The sequence below is a fragment of the Mus pahari genome, chromosome 17, assembly GCF_900095145.1.
Source record: "Mus pahari chromosome 17, PAHARI_EIJ_v1.1, whole genome shotgun sequence".
NCBI lineage: Eukaryota > Metazoa > Chordata > Mammalia > Rodentia > Muridae > Mus > Mus pahari.
The window spans coordinates 7,327,022-7,333,646 of NC_034606.1; the positions used below are offsets into that span (position 1 = coordinate 7,327,022).

General features: G+C 41.0%; 1 pseudogene across 1 annotated transcript; it reads left to right on the top strand.

Moving 5' to 3' along the window:
* Window positions 1-537: 537 nt before the first annotated feature.
* Window positions 538-1,702, top strand: LOC110335071 (annotated as a pseudogene). Its single transcript, XR_002381144.1, has one exon. The product of XR_002381144.1 is annotated as an actin-related protein 2/3 complex subunit 1B pseudogene (transcript).
* Window positions 1,703-6,625: the final 4,923 nt, after the last annotated feature.

Sequence of the window (6,625 nt, forward strand, 5' to 3'; positions counted from 1 at the left end):
AATTGGTGATTAGGAAGAACTAAGCCATATGATTAAGTGATATTAGGTAGTTAGGACTGTGCATATGATACGAGTATCACTGGTATCAAAAGCTTACAATGGTTTAGTGACAGGCCTTCAGAGAATACCAAGAGCTTCAATGAGTCAAACAGAAGGAAGGGTATTTCCCAGATATTATTCCCTATGTAAGGAATGATACTTAAACTAACATGATTCCTTGTCATAAACATCTCCCTTGACAGCAATCATCAACTTTTAAGACATTAACCACAGTCTTTATTAGTGAAAAGAAGTTTAGGTGTTTTCTTCAAAGCTATCAAGGAAGCCGATTAAAGCAAGGACAGCTATTGTTACTAACTCTTCCTTGTCACGTATCCTTGTTATAGCATTAATAAGGGGACCTTAAGCTCAGAGCCGATTCGGCGCTGTCCAGAGTCCGTGGCTGAGGAGACCCGAGGGCCTGGGAAGGTAGGACGGGGCACTGACGGGCCCAAATGTATTTTGAGCCAGGCTCTGCTGCCCAGGAGACAAGTGACTATGGCCTACCACAGCTTCTTGGTGCAGCCCATGAGCTGTCATGCCTGGAACGAGGACCGTACACAGATTGCCATTTGCCCCAACAACCATGAGGTGCCCATCTATGAGAAGAGTGGTGTCAAGTGGAACAAGGTGCACGAGCTCAAGGAGCACAATGGGCAGGAGGTGACAGGCATCGGCTGGACCCTTGAGCATAACCGCATTGTGACCTGTGGCACAGACCGCAATGCCAATGTGTGGACACTGAAGGGCCGCACGTGGAAGCCCATACTGGTCAATCTCCAGATCAATCGAGCGCACTGGACCCCCAGTGAGAACAAGTTCTCTGTGGGCAGCGGCTCCCGGGTCATTTCCATCTGTTATTTTGAGCAGATAATGACTGATGGGTGTGCAAACACATCAAAAAGCCCATCCGCTCCACTGTCCTCGGCCCGGATTGGCATCTCAACAACGTGCTCCTGGCTGTAGGCTCCTGTGACTTCAAGTGCAGGATCTTCTCTGCCTATATCAAGGAGGTGGAGGAACGGCCAGCCCTTACACGGTGGGGCTCCAAGATGCCCTTTGGGGAACTGATGTTTGAATCGAGCAGCAGCTGTGGCTGGGTGCATGGTGTCTGCTTCTTGGCCAGTGGGAGCCAAGTTGCTTGGGTTAGCCATGACAGCACTGTATGCCTGGTAGACGCCGACACAAAGATGGCTATGGCAACCCTGGCCTCTGAGACATTACCACTCCTGGCAGTCACCTTCATCACAGAAAATAGTCTAGAGGCAGTGGGCCATGACTGCTTCCCAGTGCTGTTTACCTATGACAATGCTGCAGTGACATCGAGCTTTGGTGGCTGGCCGAATGTGCCCAAGCAGAGCTCCCAGCGTGGCATGACAGCCCGAGAGCGCTTCCAGAACCTGGACAAGAAGGCCTGCTCTGAGGGGGTGCAGCCACAGGGGCCAGCCTGGATTCACTACACAAGAACAGTGTCAGCCAAATCTCGGTGCTCAGCCGGGGCAAGGCCAAGTGCTCACAGTTCTGCACTAGAGGCATGGGTGGCGGCATGAGCATCTGGGATGTGAAGAGCTTGGAGTCGGCCTTGAAAGATCAAATGAGCTATGAGGAGTGCTGCTGCCCTCATCCAACTGCTGGGAAGGCGGAAGGGGGTCGGGGAGGCTAAGGGCGACTTTGCTGAATGCTTCTAGAGTACAGTACAGGTCTACAAAGGGGCTGCTCTCTCTCCAAGGAGGGGAAGAAGCACTTTTCTGCCTATTTAACAAAAAGGTGCCTTTTAAAGAAATGCTTTCCTTTATTGCAAACCAAAACCAAGACAAAAAACCCAAAGCACAATGCTGGTCATGAACTGCTTCAAAATGTGGGCTAATAAACATACCAAATGTGGGGAAAAGGGGGGGACCATAGCCTCCTCTCTAATTATAATTAAGAAAATAACACCTATTTCAAAGAGTTGTCACAATCCTAAACATATGAAAGTGTTGTGCATAGCCCCAGAAGTATAAGCACCATCATCAAGTCAGCATCCTTGCATCGTTCTATATAAACAAATGCCAGAAGAAGAGGTTGGGTGATGAAGATGCATTAAGGTGCAGATAATTGAGAAAACACATGGACTTCTTACATGGATTCAGTATTTCTAACTCAAATACTAGATAGAGATAAAAATTGGGTTTATAACTTTCTACATACTTAACCATTGGAATCTTTTAACATAACCTCTCCATAGTTTCTGTAAATCTTTCACTTTGTTGGTTTTTGTTTTTTAAGACAGGGTTTCCCTGGGTACCCCTGGCTGTTTGGAACAGACTGTAGACCAGGCTAAGCCTCAAACTCAGAGCTCCACCTGCCTCTGCCCTTTGAGCACTAAGATCAAAAGCGTATACCACTGTAAGCCTACTAAGCAGCAGAATGTGTTTAGGAGCCTAGTCAGCCCTCAGGATTTGCTAGAAATTGGTTTCTGAATACCTATAGATGCCAAAATCTGAGGAGATGCAAGTCCTTTATATAAAGTGACATAATACTTGCAGTGAACCTGTGCACATCCTTTCAAATATTTTAAACCATCTCTAGATGCAGTACCATATATGACACAGAGAAAATGCCATGTAAATGCTTGGCATATTGTACTCTATAATGGCACAAAAAAGTCTGTATGTAGTTAATAGTGCATATTTTGTATATATTATCAATCTACAGTTCGTCGATAAATTCAGCATTCTTAATTAATATCATGAATATTGACAAAATATTCGTTGCCCTGAGAAGCAAGAATTTAAATATAAGCCGGGCGTGGCGGCGCATGCCTTTAATCCCAGCACTCAGGAGGCAGAGGCGGGTGGATTTCTGAGTTCGAGGCCAGCCTGGTCTACAGAGTGAGTTCCAGGACAGCCAGAGCTATACAGAGAAACCCTGTCTCGAAAAACCAAAAAAAAAAAAAAAAAAAAAAAAAAAAAAAAAAAAAAAAAAAAAAAAAAAAAAAACAAAACAAAACAAGAATTTAAATATAAATTTAAACACTGTATTTCCTGTAGTATCAATTTATAATTGTCTGAGAAAGGTGTATTTTAAGTATCTATCTCGATAATTACATTAGAAATAAAAGTACAATTACATATATTTTTACAATTTAAAAATGTATATACCTGTGGTGGTGCCATCATGTGTTGATAAGTATATGTTTGGAATGGCTAATGAGACAGAACTTAAAAATCTTCTACATTCAGAATATTCAAGTATACAGTTTGTTGCTATTAACTAAAGTCACCATGCTATATAATAAACCTCTGGAACTTATTACCTTTGCCTACTCTAACTTTACACTTTTAAACTGACTTCTCACACTGTTTGTGCCACAGGCTCCTAGAAGACATCTTTCTATTTTACTTTTGGCATTAAGTTATTTTAAATTCCACAAATACATGAAATTGTATAGCATCTGTATTTCTACTCCTGGATTCTTTCATGAAACATAATATCCTCCCCCATTTATGTGCACAAAAGATGTCATTTCCTTTTTGTAAAGGCTGAGTACTATTCCATTGTGTGCATGTACCACAGTTCCTTTTTTCTATTTCAAGAACGTGTTTTATTTGTAAAGATAGGAGTCTCCTTTAATAAAGATTTTTATTAAGTAAATGTCTGTCTAAGTCTGGGGATAGCTTAGTTGGTAATGGTTTGCAAGCAGTGTAAATGGAATTTGATCCCCAGACTCGGGTGTATTGAGTAAAAAGAGTTGGCATTGTGGTCTGTGCATCCAACCAAGTGGAGAGAGGGACACACTTGGACTTGTGAGTCAGCCAGCCTTGGGAAGGCCTGTCATCCAATGAGAAATGCTGTCTCAAAAACAAGGCGTTGGCTCCTAAGTAATTATATCCAAAGTTGGCCTTTGGTTTCCATGCATGCACACATCCACTTTGATTTGTGAACCCTTATGTACAGGTATGCTCATGTATGAGCCTGTGTGCGCGCACATGCATGCACAGGCACACACACACATGAGGGAGGGGGAGGGAGAGAGGTGGATTGAAAGGGGAGGGAGAGAGGCTCTACTGAGATTCTTCTCAGTTCTTGGATTATAGTTTTTTTATGACTGATCATATCTCTTACTACTATTAAGTTTTTATTGCTTCAGTTTATTATAAACATTGATTCCTTTCACAGAAACCTTCTGGTCTTATGACCTTATCTAAAACTATTATTATCTTAAAAACATAAAAATCTCCACAAGATAGATTTTCAATTTAAAATGTTTATTATAATAAAATAATTATAATACAAATAAACTTATTTAATGAGTGCCTACCATGTATAAATCCCTGTAAAGATAATATAAAACTTGTAATTTAATTACAATGAAGACAATGTGATAATTTTTCAGTCTCATGAAAACTCAAATCCTAATTTTATAATGTTGGCTGATCTTACATGTTGTTGAATTTGTATTCTCATAATATTTTATTTTAACCATTTTTAATTTTGTTGAATCTTATTGGAAAATATAGGTAACCTGCTGGCATTTGTATGTGCCCCTTGTATACCTAAAATCATCCCTGTGAACACAAATCATCATTGTGATCATAAAATCCGAAGAACACAAACAGAAATACCCATTCTGTGTTGGGAAAACTAAAAGCAGGGATGTGACTACCAGAAATTGTATAGTGAATGCTTTCCAGAGAGATCCATTTTAAATTTTATAAAGAAGAAAAAGCCACATCATGGAGTCTGAGTCTCAAGAGAGAAGGCAAACGTAGGAATGTGATTCCTCATAAGCTCAGCTAGAACTCAAACATGTGCTGGAAACCTCAGTAAGGCAAGAAGGGAACAGAGGCAAGCAAATGGAGAGAGAGAGAGAGAGAGAGAGAGAGAGAGAGAGAGAGAGAGAGAGAGAGATCAGGAAAGTGAGAGGGTTGTCAACACACAGCAGGGTTGGAAGGGAATTCTGTACCATAAACACAGGCCATTGATGCATGACAAGGCCATCCTCTACAAGGTACGCAGCTGCAGCTGGAGTCATGTGTACTCCTTTGTTGATGGCTTAGTCCCTGGGAGTTCTTAGAGGACTGGTTGGTTGATATCGTTGTTCTTCCTGTGGGGACACAATCCTCTTCAGCTCCTTCTGTCCTTTTTCTAACTCCTCTACTGGGGACCCTGTGATCAGTCCAATGGTTGGCTGTGAGCACCTGTCTCTGTATTTATAAGGCTCTGTCAGGGCCTCTCAGGAGACAGCCATATCAGGCTCCCTTCAACACGCACTTCTTGGCATCTACAATAGTGTCTTGGTTTGATAACTGTATATGGGATGAATCCTCAGGTGGGACAGTCACTGGATGGCCTTTCCTTCAGCCTCTGCTCTACACTTTATCTCCATATTTGCCCCTGTGAGTATTTTGTTCTCCTTCTATGAGGGACCCGAAGCACCCACATTTTCACCTTCCTTCTTCTTGTGCTTCATGTGGTCTGTGAATTGCATCTTGGTTATTTGGAGCTTTTAGGCTACTATCCACTTATCAGTAAGTGTATACCATGTGTGTTCTTTTGTGATTGGTTACCTCATTCAGGATGATATTTTCTAGTTCCATCAATTTGCCTAAGAATTTCATGAAGTCGTCGTTTTTAATAGCTAAGAGTACTCCATTCTGCAAATGTACCACATTTTCTGTATCTATTCCTCTGTTGAAGGACATCTGGGTTCTTTCCAGCTTCTGGCTATTATAAATAAGGCTGCTATAAACATAGTGGAGCATGTGTCCTTATTGCATGTTGGAGCATCTTCTGGGTATATTCCCAGGATCAGTATAGCTGGATCCTCAGATAGTACTATGTTCAATTTTCTGAGGAACCACTAAACTGATTTCCAGAGTGGTTGTACCAGCTTGCAATCCCACCAGCAATTGAGGAGTGTTCCTCTTTCTCCATAACCTCACCAGCATCTGCTGTCACCTGAGTTTTTGATTTTAGCCCTTCTGCTTGGTGCTAGGTGGAATCTCGGGGCACAACACCATTTTAAAATAAGATTTTTTAAAATTTTTATGCATATAAATACACTGTTGCTGTTTTCAGACACACTAGAAGAGGGCATTAGACACTATTATAGATGGTTGTGAGTCACCATGTGGTTGCTGGAAATTGAACTCAGGACTGCTAGAAGAGCAGCCAGTGCTCTTAACTATTGAGCCATCTTTCCATACCCAAACTGCATTTTTATGGACACAAAATAATCATGTGAGTGTCACTTATTTACACACTGCAAAGTTGGATAAACTGGTCAATGCATAAAATATATTCTTAGGTTATAGTCTTAGAGCTAAGTACTTCTACTAAGGAGGGATAAATTTGCATTATATAGTAGTTTTTATTTTAAATTTGTATTTCTTACTAATAATGAATCTTTATATGAAATAATTTACATAGGAATCCATATACTTTGGAATGCTAAATCAGAAATTTCACTTTACAAACTTATGTTAGCTCTTTCCACTTTTATCTTCAATTTTTCATATGTATACATTGTTCCTAACATTAGTTGATTTCTGTTTTTAATTATTGGTGTTATATTGAAGTTTGGATTTAGTGACCAGGAATC